Consider the following 14,581-nt stretch of genomic DNA (forward strand, 5'->3'; position numbering starts at 1 on the left):
CGCTAGCAGCCGAAATAGCTCAGTTGGGAGAGCGTTAGATTGAAGATCTAAAGATCCCTTGTTCGATCCCGGGTTTCAGCATGTTGCTATGAGTGTACTTGGTACTCGTTTCTCTCTTCGTGTGTTGTAGTTTTGGCACCCATGAAAGTGCGAAATCAGCAGCAAGTCTGGCAGTTTGGGAAAATTCTAAAAATAAAGCAAGACAAAGCAGGTCCGTGAGAAGTGTGTTAAAATGACAGTCCCAGACACATTCTTGGTTTTCTGCAACCTATTTTGAATATGATTTTGATTTCTCTTTTCCTTTGTCGATGTCAAAACACCACAAATTTTACGGTCTTAGAATATCGTAAAAAGTTGCACTTGCAGCCGAAATAGCTCAGTTGGGAGAGCGTTAGATTGAAGATCTAAAGGTCCCTAGTTCGATCCCGGGTTTCAGCATGTTGCTATGAGTGTACTTGGTACTCGTTTCTCTCTTCGTGTGTTGTAGTTTTGGCACCCATGAAAGTGCGAAATCAGCAGCAAGTCTGGCAGTTTGGGAAAATTCTAAAAATAAAGCAAGACAAAGCAGGTCCGTGAGAAGTGTGTTAAAATGACAGTCCCAGACACATTCTTGGTTTTCTGCAACCTATTTTGAATATGATTTTGATTTCTCTTTTCCTTTGTCGATGTCAAAACACCACAAATTTTACGGTCTTAGAATATCGTAAAAAGTTGCGCTTGCAGCCGAAATAGCTCAGTTGGGAGAGCGTTAGACTGAAGATCTAAAGGTCCCTGGTTCGATCCCGGGTTTCGGCATGTTGCTATGAGCGTACTTGGTTCTCGTTTCTCTCTTCGTGTGTTGTAGTTTTGGCACCCATGAAAGTGCGAAATCAGCAGCAAGTCTGGCAGTTTGGGAAAATTCTAAAAATAAAGCAAGACAAAGCAGGTCCGTGAGAAGTGTGTTAAAATGACAGTCCCAGACACATTCTTGGTTTTCTGCAACCTATTTTGAATATGATTTTGATTTCTCTTTTCCTTTGTCGATGTTTGGAGTTTTCACCGTGGAAAAGATCAAAACACCACAAATTTGACGGTCTTAGAATATCGTAAAAAGTTGTGCTTGCAGCCGAAATAGCTCAGTTGGGAGAGCGTTAGACTGAAGATCTAAAGGTCCCTGGTTCGATCCCGGGTTTCGGTATGTTGCTATGAGCGTACTTGGTTCTCGTTTCTCTCTTCGTGTGTTGTAGTTTTGGCACCCATGAAAGTGCGAAATCAGCAGCAAGTCTGGCAGTTTGGGAAAATTCTAAAAATAAAGCAAGACAAAGCAGGTCCGTGAGAAGTGTGTTAAAATGACAGTCCCAGACACTTTCTTGGTTTTCTGCAACCTATTTTGAATATGATTTTGATTTCTCTTTTCCTTTGTCGATGTTTGGAGTTTTCACCGTGGAAAAGATCAAAACACCACAAATTTGACGGTCTTAGAATATCGTAAAAAGTTGTGCTCGCAGCCGAAATAGCTCAGTTGGGAGAGCGTTAGACTGAAGATCTAAAGGTCCCTGGTTCAATCCCGGCTTTCGGCATGTTGCTATGAGTGTACTTGGTACTTGTTTCTCTCTTCGTGTGTTGTAGTTTTGGCACCCATGAAAGTGCGAAATCAGCAGAAAGTCTGGCAGTTTGGGAAAATTCTAAAAATATAGCAAGACAAAGCAGGTCCGTGAGAAGTGTGTTAAAATGACAGTCCCAGACACATTCTTGGTTTTCTGCAACCTATTTTGAATATGATTTTGATATCTCTTTTCCTTTGTCGATGTTTGGAGTTTTCACCGTGGAAAAGATCAAAACACCACAAATTTGACGGTCTTCGAATATCGTAAAAAGTTGTGCTTGCAGCCGAAATAGCTCAGTTGGGAGAGCATTAGACTGAACATTTAAAGGTCCCTGGTTCGATCCCGGGTTTCGGCATGTTGTTATGAGTGTACTTGGTACTCGTTTCTCTCTTCGTGTGTTGTAGTTTTGGCACCCATGAAAGTGCGAAATCAGCAGGAAGTCTGGCAGTTTGGGAAAATTCTAAAAATAAAGCAAGACAAAGCAGGTCCGTGAGAAGTGTGTTAAAATGACAGTCCCAGACACATTCTTGGTTTTCTGCAACCTATTTTGAATATGATTTTGATTTCTCTTTTCCTTTGTCGATGTTTAGAGTTTTCACCGTGGAAAAGATCAAAACCCCACAAATTTGACGGTCTTAGAATATCGTAAAAAGTTGCACTTGCAGCCGAAATAGCTCAGTTGGGAGAGCATTAGATTGAAGATCTAAAGGTTCCTGGTTCGATCCCGGGTTTCAGCATGTTGCTATGAGTGTACTTGGTACTCGTTTCTCTCTTTGTGTTTTGTAGTTTTGGCACCCATGAAAGTGCGAAATCAGCAGCAAGTCTGGCAGTTTGGGAAAATTCTAAAAATAAAGCAAGACAAAGCAGGTCCGTGAGAAGTGTGTTAAAATGACAGTCCCAGACACATTCTTGGTTTTCTGCAACCTATTTTGAATATGATTTTGATTTCTCTTTTCCTTTGTCGATGTTTGGAGTTTTCACCGTGGAAAAGATCAAAACACCACAAATTTGACGGTCTTAGAATATCGTAAAAAGTTGTGCTTGCAGCCGAAATAGCTCAGTTGGGAGAGCGTTAGACTGAAGATCTAAAGGTCCCTGGTTCAATCCCGGGTTTCGGCATGTTGCTATGAGTGTACTTGATACTCGTTTCTCTCTTCGTGTGTTGTAGTTTTGGCACCCATGAAAGTGCGAAATCAGCAGAAAGTCTGGCAGTTTGGGAAAATTCTAAAAATATAGCAAGACAAAGCAGGTCCGTGAGAAGTGTGTTAAAATGACAGTCCCAGACACATTCTTGGTTTTCTGCAACCTATTTTGAATATGATTTTGATATCTCTTTTCCTTTGTCGATGTGTGGAGTTTTCACCGTGGAAAAGATCAAAACACCACAAATTTGACGGTCTTAGAATATTGTAAAAAGTTGTGCTTGCAGCCGAAATAGCTCAGTTGGGAGAGCGTTAGACTGAAGATCTAAAGGTCCCTGGTTCGATCCCGTATTTCGGCATGTTGCTATGAGCGTACTTGGTTCTCGTTTCACTCTTCGTGTGTTGTAGTTTTGGCTCCCGTGAATGTGCGAAATCAGCAGCAAGTGTGACAGTTTGGGAAAATTCTAAAAATAAAGCAAGACAAAGCAGGTCTGTGAGAAGTGTGTTAAAATGACAGTCCCAGACACAATCTTGGTTTTCTGCAACCTATGTTGAATATGATTTTGATTTCTCTTTTCCTTTGTCGATGTTTGGAGTTTTCACCGTGGAAAAGATCAAAACACCACAAATTTGACGGTCTTAGAATATCGTAAAAAGTTGTGCTTGCAGCCAAAATAGCTCAGTTGGGAGAGCGTTAGACTGACGATTTAAAGGTCCCTGGTTCGATCCCGGGTTTCGGCACTTGGTACTTGGTACTCGTTTCTCTCTTCGTGTGTTGTAGTTTTGGCACCCATGAAAGTGCGAAATCAGCAGAAAGTCTGGCAGTTTGGGAAAATTCTAAAAATAAAGCAAGACAAAGCAGGTCCGTGAGAAGTGTGTTAAAATGACAGTCCCAGACACATTCTTGGTTTTCTGCAACCTATTTTGAATATGATTTTGATATCTCTTTTCCTTTGTCGATGTTTGGAGTTTTCACCGTGGAAAAGATCAAAACACCACAAATTTGACGGTCTTAGAATATCGTAAAAAGTTGCACTTGCAGCCGAAATAGCTCAGTTGGGAGAGCATTAGATTGAAGATCTAAAGGTCCCTGGTTCAATCCCGGGTTTCAGCATGTTGCTATGAGTGTACTTGGTACTCGTTTCTCTCTTTGTGTTTTGTAGTTTTGGCACCCATGAAAGTGCGAAATCAGCAGCAAGTCTGGCAGTTTGGGAAAATTCTAAAAATAAAGCATTGATTTCTCTTTTCCTTTGTCGATGTCAAAACACCACAAATTTTACGGTCTTAGAATATCGTAAAAAGTTGCGCTTGCAGCCGAAATAGCTCAGTTGGGAGAGCGTTAGACTGAAGATCTAAAGGTCCCTGGTTCGATCCCGGGTTTCGGCATGTTGCTATGAGCGTACTTGGTTCTAGTTTCTCTCTTCGTGTGTTGTAGTTTTGGCACCCATGAAAGTGCGAAATCAGCAGCAAGTGTGGCAGTTTGGAAAAATTCTAAAAATAAAGCAAGACAAAGCAGGTCCGTGAGAAGTGTGTTAAAATGACAGTCCCAGACACAATCTTGGTTTTCTGCAACCTATGTTGAATATGATTTTGATTTCTCTTTTCCTTTGTCGATGTTTGGAGTTTTCACCGTGGAAAAGATCAAAACACCACAAATTTGACGGTCTTAGAATATCGTAAAAAGTTGTGCTTGCAGCCGAAATAGCTCAGTTGGGAGAGCGTTAGACTGAAGATCTAAAGGTCCCTGGTTCGATCCCGGGTTTCGGCATGTTGCTATGAGCGTACTTGGTTCTAGTTTCTCTCTTCGTGTGTTGTAGTTTTGGCACCCATGAAAGTGCGAAATCAGCAGCAAGTGTGGCAGTTTGGAAAAATTCTAAAAATAAAGCAAGACAAAGCAGGTCCGTGAGAAGTGTGTTAAAATGACAGTCCCAGACACAATCTTGGTTTTCTGCAACCTATGTTGAATATGATTTTGATTTCTCTTTTCCTTTGTCGATGTTTGGAGTTTTCACCGTGGAAAAGATCAAAACACCACAAATTTGACGGTCTTAGAATATCGTAAAAAGTTGTGCTTGCAGCCGAAATAGCTCGGTTGGGAGAGCGTTAGACTGAAGATCTAAAGGTCCCTGGTTCGATCCCGGGTTTCGGCATGTTGCTATGAGCGTACTTGGTTCTCGTTTCTCTCTTCGTGTGTTGTAGTTTTGGCACCCATGAAAGTGCGAAATCAGCAGAAAGTCTGGCAGTTTGGGAAAATTCTAAAAATAAAGCAAGACAAAGCAGGTCCGTGAGAAGTGTGTTAAAATGACAGTCCCAGACACATTCTTGGTTTTCTGCAACCTATTTTGAATATGATTTTGATTTCTCTTTTCCTTTGTCGATGTTTGGAGTTTTCACCGTGGAAAAGATCAAAACACCACAAATTTGACGGTCTTAGAATATCGTAAAAAGTTGTGCTTGCAGCCGAAATAGCTCAGTTGGGAGAGCGTCAGACTGAAGATCTAAAGGTCCCTGGTTCAATCCCGGGTTTCGGCATGTTGCTATGAGTGTACTTGGTACTCGTTTCTCTCTTCGTGTGTTGTAGTTTTGGCACCCATGAAAGTCCGAAATCAGCAGAAAGTCTGGCAGTTTGGGAAAATTCTAAAAATATAGCAAGACAAAGCAGGTCCGTGAGAAGTGTGTTAAAATGACAGTCCCAGACACATTCGTGGTTTTCTGCAACCTATTTTGAATATGATTTTGATATCTCTTTTCCTTTGTCGATGTTTGGAGTTTTCACCGTGGAAAAGATCAAAACACCACAAATTTGACAGTCTTAGAATATCGTAAAAAGTTGTGCTTGCAGCCGAAATAGCTCAGTTGGGAGAGCGTTAGACTGAAGATCTAAAGGTCCCTGGTTCGATCCCGGGTTTCGGCATGTTGTTATGAGTGTACTTGGTACTCGTTTCTCTCTTCGTGTGTTGTAGTTTTGGCACCCATGAAAGTGCGAAATCAGCAGAAAGTCTGGCAGTTTGGGAAAATTCTAAAAATAAAGCAAGACAAAGCAGGTCCGTGAGAAGTGTGTTAAAATGACAATCCCAGACACATTCTTGGTTTTGTGCAACTTATTTTGAATATGATTTTGATTTCTTTTTTCCTTTGTCGATGTTTGGAGTTTTCACCGTGGAAAAGATCAAAACACCACAAATTTGACGGTCTTAGAATATCGTAAAAAGTTGCACTTGCAGCCGAAATAGCTCAGTTGGGAGAGCATTAGATTGAAGATCTAAAGGTCCCTGGTTCGATCCCGGGTTTCAGCATGTTGCTATGAGTGTACTCGTTTCTCTCTTTGTGTTTTGTAGTTTTGGCACCCATGAAAGTGCGAAATCAGCAGCAAGTCTGGCAGTTTGGGAAAATTCTAAAAATAAAGCAAGACAAAGCAGGTCCATGAGAAGTGTGTTAAAATGACAATCCCAGACACATTCTTGGTTTTCTGCAACTTATTTTGAATATGATTTTGATTTCTTTTTTCCTTTGTCGATGTTTGGAGTTTTCACCGTGGAAAAGATCAAAACACCACAAATTTGACGGTCTTAGAATATCGTAAAAAGTTGCACTTGCAGCTGAAATAGCCTAGTTGGGAGAGCATTAGATTGAAGATCTAAAGGTCCCTGGTTCGATCCCGGGTTTCAGCATGTTGCTATGAGTGTACTTGGTACTCGTTTCTCTGTTTGTGTTTTGTAGTTTTGGCACCCATGAAAGTGCGAAATCAGCAGCAAGTCTGGCAGTTTGGGAAAATTCTAAAAATAAAGCAAGACAAAGCAGGTCCGTGAGAAGTGTGTTAAAATGACAGTCCCAGACACATTCTTGGTTTTCTGCAACCTATTTTGAATATGATTTTGATTTCTCTTTTCCTTTGTCGATGTCAAAACACCACAAATTTTACGGTCTTAGAATATCGTAAAAAGTTGCGCTTGCAGCCGAAATAGCTCAGTTGGGAGAGCGTTAGACTGAAGATCTAAAGGTCCCTGGTTCGATCCCGGGTTTCGGCATGTTGCTATGAGCGTACTTGGTTCTAGTTTCTCTCTTCGTGTGTTGTAGTTTTGGCACCCATGAAAGTGCGAAATCAGCAGCAAGTGTGGCAGTTTGGAAAAATTCTAAAAATAAAGCAAGACAAAGCAGGTCCGTGAGAAGTGTGTTAAAATGACAGTCCCAGACACAATCTTGGTTTTCTGCAACCTATGTTGAATATGATTTTGATTTCTCTTTTCCTTTGTCGATGTTTGGAGTTTTCACCGTGGAAAAGATCAAAACACCACAAATTTGACGGTCTTAGAATATCGTAAAAAGTTGTGCTTGCAGCCGAAATAGCTCAGTTGGGAGAGCGTTAGACTGAAGATCTAAAGGTCCCTGGTTCGATCCCAGGTTTCGGTAGGTTGCTATGAGCGTACTTGATTCTCGTTTCTCTCTTCGTGTGTTGTAGTTTTGGCACCCATGAATATGCGAAATCAGCAGCAAGGATGACAGTTTGGGAAAATTCTAAAAATAAAGCAAGACAAAGCAGGTCTGTGAGAAGTGTGTTAAAATGACAGTCCCAGACACAATCTTGGTTTTCTGCAACCTATGTTGAATATGATTTTGATTTCTCTTTTCCTTTGTCGATGTTTGGAGTTTTCACCGTGGAAAAGATCAAAACACCACAAATTTGACGGTCTTAGAATATCGTAAAAAGTTGCACTTGCAGCTGAAATAGCCTAGTTGGGAGAGCATTAGATTGAAGATCTAAAGGTCCCTGGTTCGATCCCGGGTTTCAGCATGTTGCTATGAGTGTACTCGTTTCTCTCTTTGTGTTTTGTAGTTTTGGCACCCATGAAAGTGCGAAATCAGCAGAAAGTCTGGCAGTTTGGGAAAATTCTAAAAATAAAGCAAGACAAAGCAGGTCCGTGAGAAGTGTGTTAAAATGACAATCCCAGACACATTCTTGGTTTTGTGCAACTTATTTTGAATATGATTTTGATTTCTTTTTTCCTTTGTCGATGTTTGGAGTTTTCACCGTGGAAAAGATCAAAACACCACAAATTTGACGGTCTTAGAATATCGTAAAAAGTTGCACTTGCAGCCGAAATAGCTCAGTTGGGAGAGCATTAGATTGAAGATCTAAAGGTCCCTGGTTCGATCCCGGGTTTCAGCATGTTGCTATGAGTGTACTCGTTTCTCTCTTTGTGTTTTGTAGTTTTGGCACCCATGAAAGTGCGAAATCAGCAGCAAGTCTGGCAGTTTGGGAAAATTCTAAAAATAAAGCAAGACAAAGCAGGTCCATGAGAAGTGTGTTAAAATGACAATCCCAGACACATTCTTGGTTTTCTGCAACTTATTTTGAATATGATTTTGATTTCTTTTTTCCTTTGTCGATGTTTGGAGTTTTCACCGTGGAAAAGATCAAAACACCACAAATTTGACGGTCTTAGAATATCGTAAAAAGTTGCACTTGCAGCTGAAATAGCCTAGTTGGGAGAGCATTAGATTGAAGATCTAAAGGTCCCTGGTTCGATCCCGGGTTTCAGCATGTTGCTATGAGTGTACTTGGTACTCGTTTCTCTCTTTGTGTTTTGTAGTTTTGGCACCCATGAAAGTGCGAAATCAGCAGCAAGTCTGGCAGTTTGGGAAAATTCTAAAAATAAAGCAAGACAAAGCAGGTCCGTGAGAAGTGTGTTAAAATGACAGTCCCAGACACATTCTTGGTTTTCTGCAACCTATTTTGAATATGATTTTGATTTCTCTTTTCCTTTGTCGATGTCAAAACACCACAAATTTTACGGTCTTAGAATATCGTAAAAAGTTGCGCTTGCAGCCGAAATAGCTCAGTTGGGAGAGCGTTAGACTGAAGATCTAAAGGTCCCTGGTTCGATCCCGGGTTTCGGCATGTTGCTATGAGCGTACTTGGTTCTAGTTTCTCTCTTCGTGTGTTGTAGTTTTGGCACCCATGAAAGTGCGAAATCAGCAGCAAGTGTGGCAGTTTGGAAAAATTCTAAAAATAAAGCAAGACAAAGCAGGTCCGTGAGAAGTGTGTTAAAATGACAGTCCCAGACACAATCTTGGTTTTCTGCAACCTATGTTGAATATGATTTTGATTTCTCTTTTCCTTTGTCGATGTTTGGAGTTTTCACCGTGGAAAAGATCAAAACACCACAAATTTGACGGTCTTAGAATATCGTAAAAAGTTGTGCTTGCAGCCGAAATAGCTCAGTTGGGAGAGCGTTAGACTGAAGATCTAAAGGTCCCTGGTTCGATCCCGGGTTTCGGCATGTTGCTATGAGCGTACTTGGTTCTAGTTTCTCTCTTCGTGTGTTGTAGTTTTGGCACCCATGAAAGTGCGAAATCAGCAGCAAGTGTGGCAGTTTGGAAAAATTCTAAAAATAAAGCAAGACAAAGCAGGTCCGTGAGAAGTGTGTTAAAATGACAGTCCCAGACACAATCTTGGTTTTCTGCAACCTATGTTGAATATGATTTTGATTTCTCTTTTCCTTTGTCGATGTTTGGAGTTTTCACCGTGGAAAAGATCAAAACACCACAAATTTGACGGTCTTAGAATATCGTAAAAAGTTGTGCTTGCAGCCGAAATAGCTCGGTTGGGAGAGCGTTAGACTGAAGATCTAAAGGTCCCTGGTTCGATCCCGGGTTTCGGCATGTTGCTATGAGCGTACTTGGTTCTCGTTTCTCTCTTCGTGTGTTGTAGTTTTGGCACCCATGAAAGTGCGAAATCAGCAGAAAGTCTGGCAGTTTGGGAAAATTCTAAAAATAAAGCAAGACAAAGCAGGTCCGTGAGAAGTGTGTTAAAATGACAGTCCCAGACACATTCTTGGTTTTCTGCAACCTATTTTGAATATGATTTTGATTTCTCTTTTCCTTTGTCGATGTTTGGAGTTTTCACCGTGGAAAAGATCAAAACACCACAAATTTGACGGTCTTAGAATATCGTAAAAAGTTGTGCTTGCAGCCGAAATAGCTCAGTTGGGAGAGCGTCAGACTGAAGATCTAAAGGTCCCTGGTTCAATCCCGGGTTTCGGCATGTTGCTATGAGTGTACTTGGTACTCGTTTCTCTCTTCGTGTGTTGTAGTTTTGGCACCCATGAAAGTCCGAAATCAGCAGAAAGTCTGGCAGTTTGGGAAAATTCTAAAAATATAGCAAGACAAAGCAGGTCCGTGAGAAGTGTGTTAAAATGACAGTCCCAGACACATTCGTGGTTTTCTGCAACCTATTTTGAATATGATTTTGATATCTCTTTTCCTTTGTCGATGTTTGGAGTTTTCACCGTGGAAAAGATCAAAACACCACAAATTTGACAGTCTTAGAATATCGTAAAAAGTTGTGCTTGCAGCCGAAATAGCTCAGTTGGGAGAGCGTTAGACTGAAGATCTAAAGGTCCCTGGTTCGATCCCGGGTTTCGGCATGTTGTTATGAGTGTACTTGGTACTCGTTTCTCTCTTCGTGTGTTGTAGTTTTGGCACCCATGAAAGTGCGAAATCAGCAGAAAGTCTGGCAGTTTGGGAAAATTCTAAAAATAAAGCAAGACAAAGCAGGTCCGTGAGAAGTGTGTTAAAATGACAATCCCAGACACATTCTTGGTTTTGTGCAACTTATTTTGAATATGATTTTGATTTCTTTTTTCCTTTGTCGATGTTTGGAGTTTTCACCGTGGAAAAGATCAAAACACCACAAATTTGACGGTCTTAGAATATCGTAAAAAGTTGCACTTGCAGCCGAAATAGCTCAGTTGGGAGAGCATTAGATTGAAGATCTAAAGGTCCCTGGTTCGATCCCGGGTTTCAGCATGTTGCTATGAGTGTACTCGTTTCTCTCTTTGTGTTTTGTAGTTTTGGCACCCATGAAAGTGCGAAATCAGCAGCAAGTCTGGCAGTTTGGGAAAATTCTAAAAATAAAGCAAGACAAAGCAGGTCCATGAGAAGTGTGTTAAAATGACAATCCCAGACACATTCTTGGTTTTCTGCAACTTATTTTGAATATGATTTTGATTTCTTTTTTCCTTTGTCGATGTTTGGAGTTTTCACCGTGGAAAAGATCAAAACACCACAAATTTGACGGTCTTAGAATATCGTAAAAAGTTGCACTTGCAGCTGAAATAGCCTAGTTGGGAGAGCATTAGATTGAAGATCTAAAGGTCCCTGGTTCGATCCCGGGTTTCAGCATGTTGCTATGAGTGTACTTGGTACTCGTTTCTCTGTTTGTGTTTTGTAGTTTTGGCACCCATGAAAGTGCGAAATCAGCAGCAAGTCTGGCAGTTTGGGAAAATTCTAAAAATAAAGCAAGACAAAGCAGGTCCGTGAGAAGTGTGTTAAAATGACAGTCCCAGACACATTCTTGGTTTTCTGCAACCTATTTTGAATATGATTTTGATTTCTCTTTTCCTTTGTCGATGTCAAAACACCACAAATTTTACGGTCTTAGAATATCGTAAAAAGTTGCGCTTGCAGCCGAAATAGCTCAGTTGGGAGAGCGTTAGACTGAAGATCTAAAGGTCCCTGGTTCGATCCCGGGTTTCGGCATGTTGCTATGAGCGTACTTGGTTCTAGTTTCTCTCTTCGTGTGTTGTAGTTTTGGCACCCATGAAAGTGCGAAATCAGCAGCAAGTGTGGCAGTTTGGAAAAATTCTAAAAATAAAGCAAGACAAAGCAGGTCCGTGAGAAGTGTGTTAAAATGACAGTCCCAGACACAATCTTGGTTTTCTGCAACCTATGTTGAATATGATTTTGATTTCTCTTTTCCTTTGTCGATGTTTGGAGTTTTCACCGTGGAAAAGATCAAAACACCACAAATTTGACGGTCTTAGAATATCGTAAAAAGTTGTGCTTGCAGCCGAAATAGCTCAGTTGGGAGAGCGTTAGACTGAAGATCTAAAGGTCCCTGGTTCGATCCCAGGTTTCGGTAGGTTGCTATGAGCGTACTTGATTCTCGTTTCTCTCTTCGTGTGTTGTAGTTTTGGCACCCATGAATATGCGAAATCAGCAGCAAGGATGACAGTTTGGGAAAATTCTAAAAATAAAGCAAGACAAAGCAGGTCTGTGAGAAGTGTGTTAAAATGACAGTCCCAGACACAATCTTGGTTTTCTGCAACCTATGTTGAATATGATTTTGATTTCTCTTTTCCTTTGTCGATGTTTGGAGTGTTCACCGTGGAAAAGATCAAAACACCACAAATTTGACGGTCTTAGAATATCGTAAAAAGTTGTGCTTGCAGCCGAAATAGCTCAGTTGGGAGAGCGTTAGACTGAAGATCTAAAGGTCCCTGGTTCGATCCCGGGTTTCGGCATGTTGCTATGAGCGTACTTGGTTCTAGTTTCTCTCTTCGTGTGTTGTAGTTTTGGCACCCATGAAAGTGCGAAATCAGCAGCAAGTGTGGCAGTTTGGAAAAATTCTAAAAATAAAGCAAGACAAAGCAGGTCCGTGAGAAGTGTGTTAAAATGACAGTCCCAGACACAATCTTGGTTTTCTGCAACCTATGTTGAATATGATTTTGATTTCTCTTTTCCTTTGTCGATGTTTGGAGTTTTCACCGTGGAAAAGATCAAAACACCACAAATTTGACGGTCTTAGAATATCGTAAAAAGTTGTGCTTGCAGCCGAAATAGCTCGGTTGGGAGAGCGTTAGACTGAAGATCTAAAGGTCCCTGGTTCGATCCCGGGTTTCGGCATGTTGCTATGAGCGTACTTGGTTCTCGTTTCTCTCTTCGTGTGTTGTAGTTTTGGCACCCATGAAAGTGCGAAATCAGCAGAAAGTCTGGCAGTTTGGGAAAATTCTAAAAATAAAGCAAGACAAAGCAGGTCCGTGAGAAGTGTGTTAAAATGACAGTCCCAGACACATTCTTGGTTTTCTGCAACCTATTTTGAATATGATTTTGATTTCTCTTTTCCTTTGTCGATGTTTGGAGTTTTCACCGTGGAAAAGATCAAAACACCACAAATTTGACGGTCTTAGAATATCGTAAAAAGTTGTGCTTGCAGCCGAAATAGCTCAGTTGGGAGAGCGTCAGACTGAAGATCTAAAGGTCCCTGGTTCAATCCTGGGTTTCGGCATGTTGCTATGAGTGTACTTGGTACTCGTCTCTCTCTTCGTGTGTTGTAGTTTTGGCACCCATGAAAGTGCGAAATCAGCAGAAAGTCTGGCAGTTTGGGAAAATTCTAAAAATATAGCAAGACAAAGCAGGTCCGTGAGAAGTGTGTTAAAATGACAGTCCCAGACACATTCTTGGTTTTCTGCAACCTATTTTGAATATGATTTTGATATCTCTTTTCCTTTGTCGATGTTTGGAGTTTTCACCGTGGAAAAGATCAAAACACCACAAATTTGACAGTCTTAGAATATCGTAAAAAGTTGTGCTTGCAGCCGAAATAGCTCAGTTGGGAGAGCGTTAGACTGAAGATCTAAAGGTCCCTGGTTCGATCCCGGGTTTCGGCATGTTGTTATGAGTGTACTTGGTACTCATTTCTCTCTTCGTGTGTTGTAGTTTTGGCACCCATGAAAGTGCGAAATCAGCAGAAAGTCTGGCAGTTTGGGAAAATTCTAAAAATAAAGCAAGACAAAGCAGGTCCGTGAGAAGTGTGTTAAAATGACAATCCCAGACACATTCTTGGTTTTGTGCAACTTATTTTGAATATGATTTTGATTTCTTTTTTCCTTTGTCGATGTTTGGAGTTTTCACCGTGGAAAAGATCAAAACACCACAAATTTGACGGTCTTAGAATATCGTAAAAAGTTGCACTTGCAGCCGAAATAGCTCAGTTGGGAGAGCATTAGATTGAAGATCTAAAGGTCCCTGGTTCGATCCCGGGTTTCAGCATGTTGCTATGAGTGTACTCGTTTCTCTCTTTGTGTTTTGTAGTTTTGGCACCCATGAAAGTGCGAAATCAGCAGCAAGTCTGGCAGTTTGGGAAAATTCTAAAAATAAAGCAAGACAAAGCAGGTCCATGAGAAGTGTGTTAAAATGACAATCCCAGACACATTCTTGGTTTTCTGCAACTTATTTTGAATATGATTTTGATTTCTTTTTTCCTTTGTCGATGTTTGGAGTTTTCACCGTGGAAAAGATCAAAACACCACAAATTTGACGGTCTTAGAATATCGTAAAAAGTTGCACTTGCAGCTGAAATAGCCTAGTTGGGAGAGCATTAGATTGAAGATCTAAAGGTCCCTGGTTCGATCCCGGGTTTCAGCATGTTGCTATGAGTGTACTTGGTACTCGTTTCTCTGTTTGTGTTTTGTAGTTTTGGCACCCATGAAAGTGCGAAATCAGCAGCAAGTCTGGCAGTTTGGGAAAATTCTAAAAATAAAGCAAGACAAAGCAGGTCCGTGAGAAGTGTGTTAAAATGACAGTCCCAGACACATTCTTGGTTTTCTGCAACCTATTTTGAATATGATTTTGATTTCTCTTTTCCTTTGTCGATGTCAAAACACCACAAATTTTACGGTCTTAGAATATCGTAAAAAGTTGCGCTTGCAGCCGAAATAGCTCAGTTGGGAGAGCGTTAGACTGAAGATCTAAAGGTCCCTGGTTCGATCCCGGGTTTCGGCATGTTGCTATGAGCGTACTTGGTTCTCGTTTCTCTCTTCGTGTGTTGTAGTTTTGGCACCCATGAAAGTGCGAAATCAGCAGAAAGTCTGGCAGTTTGGGAAAATTCTAAAAATAAAGCAAGACAAAGCAGGTCCGTGAGAAGTGTGTTAAAATGACAGTCCCAGACACAATCTTGGTTTTCTGCAACCTATGTTGAATATGATTTTGATTTCTCTTTTCCTTTGTCGATGTTTGGAGTTTTCACCGTGGAAAAGATCAAAACACCACAAATTTGACGGTCTTAGAATA

At 40.9% G+C, this 14,581-nt stretch overlaps 14 non-coding genes across 14 annotated transcripts; all 14 read left to right on the forward strand.

The window, feature by feature from the left end:
- Positions 1 to 722: 722 nt before the first annotated feature.
- On the forward strand, positions 723 to 795 carry TRNAF-GAA (transfer RNA phenylalanine (anticodon GAA)). Its single transcript has one exon. It is a non-coding gene; the product is annotated as a tRNA-Phe (tRNA).
- A 1,837-nt stretch (positions 796 to 2,632) lies between these two features.
- Positions 2,633 to 2,705, forward strand: TRNAF-GAA (transfer RNA phenylalanine (anticodon GAA)). The gene has a single exon. It is a non-coding gene; the product is annotated as a tRNA-Phe (tRNA).
- Positions 2,706 to 3,396: 691 nt separating this feature from the next.
- TRNAV-GAC (transfer RNA valine (anticodon GAC)) lies at positions 3,397 to 3,469 on the forward strand. The gene has a single exon. It is a non-coding gene; the product is annotated as a tRNA-Val (tRNA).
- Positions 3,470 to 4,041: 572 nt separating this feature from the next.
- TRNAF-GAA (transfer RNA phenylalanine (anticodon GAA)) lies at positions 4,042 to 4,114 on the forward strand. The gene has a single exon. It is a non-coding gene; the product is annotated as a tRNA-Phe (tRNA).
- A 309-nt stretch (positions 4,115 to 4,423) lies between these two features.
- Positions 4,424 to 4,496, forward strand: TRNAF-GAA (transfer RNA phenylalanine (anticodon GAA)). The gene has a single exon. It is a non-coding gene; the product is annotated as a tRNA-Phe (tRNA).
- A 1,073-nt stretch (positions 4,497 to 5,569) lies between these two features.
- On the forward strand, positions 5,570 to 5,642 carry TRNAF-GAA (transfer RNA phenylalanine (anticodon GAA)). The gene has a single exon. It is a non-coding gene; the product is annotated as a tRNA-Phe (tRNA).
- Positions 5,643 to 6,683: 1,041 nt separating this feature from the next.
- On the forward strand, positions 6,684 to 6,756 carry TRNAF-GAA (transfer RNA phenylalanine (anticodon GAA)). Its single transcript has one exon. It is a non-coding gene; the product is annotated as a tRNA-Phe (tRNA).
- Positions 6,757 to 8,554: 1,798 nt separating this feature from the next.
- On the forward strand, positions 8,555 to 8,627 carry TRNAF-GAA (transfer RNA phenylalanine (anticodon GAA)). Its single transcript has one exon. It is a non-coding gene; the product is annotated as a tRNA-Phe (tRNA).
- A 309-nt stretch (positions 8,628 to 8,936) lies between these two features.
- On the forward strand, positions 8,937 to 9,009 carry TRNAF-GAA (transfer RNA phenylalanine (anticodon GAA)). The gene has a single exon. It is a non-coding gene; the product is annotated as a tRNA-Phe (tRNA).
- A 1,073-nt stretch (positions 9,010 to 10,082) lies between these two features.
- On the forward strand, positions 10,083 to 10,155 carry TRNAF-GAA (transfer RNA phenylalanine (anticodon GAA)). Its single transcript has one exon. It is a non-coding gene; the product is annotated as a tRNA-Phe (tRNA).
- Positions 10,156 to 11,196: 1,041 nt separating this feature from the next.
- Positions 11,197 to 11,269, forward strand: TRNAF-GAA (transfer RNA phenylalanine (anticodon GAA)). Its single transcript has one exon. It is a non-coding gene; the product is annotated as a tRNA-Phe (tRNA).
- Positions 11,270 to 11,960: 691 nt separating this feature from the next.
- Positions 11,961 to 12,033, forward strand: TRNAF-GAA (transfer RNA phenylalanine (anticodon GAA)). Its single transcript has one exon. It is a non-coding gene; the product is annotated as a tRNA-Phe (tRNA).
- Positions 12,034 to 13,106: 1,073 nt separating this feature from the next.
- Positions 13,107 to 13,179, forward strand: TRNAF-GAA (transfer RNA phenylalanine (anticodon GAA)). Its single transcript has one exon. It is a non-coding gene; the product is annotated as a tRNA-Phe (tRNA).
- A 1,041-nt stretch (positions 13,180 to 14,220) lies between these two features.
- TRNAF-GAA (transfer RNA phenylalanine (anticodon GAA)) lies at positions 14,221 to 14,293 on the forward strand. Its single transcript has one exon. It is a non-coding gene; the product is annotated as a tRNA-Phe (tRNA).
- Positions 14,294 to 14,581: the final 288 nt, after the last annotated feature.

This window comes from Eleutherodactylus coqui, chromosome 3, assembly GCF_035609145.1.
Source record: "Eleutherodactylus coqui strain aEleCoq1 chromosome 3, aEleCoq1.hap1, whole genome shotgun sequence".
Taxonomy (NCBI): domain Eukaryota; kingdom Metazoa; phylum Chordata; class Amphibia; order Anura; family Eleutherodactylidae; genus Eleutherodactylus; species Eleutherodactylus coqui.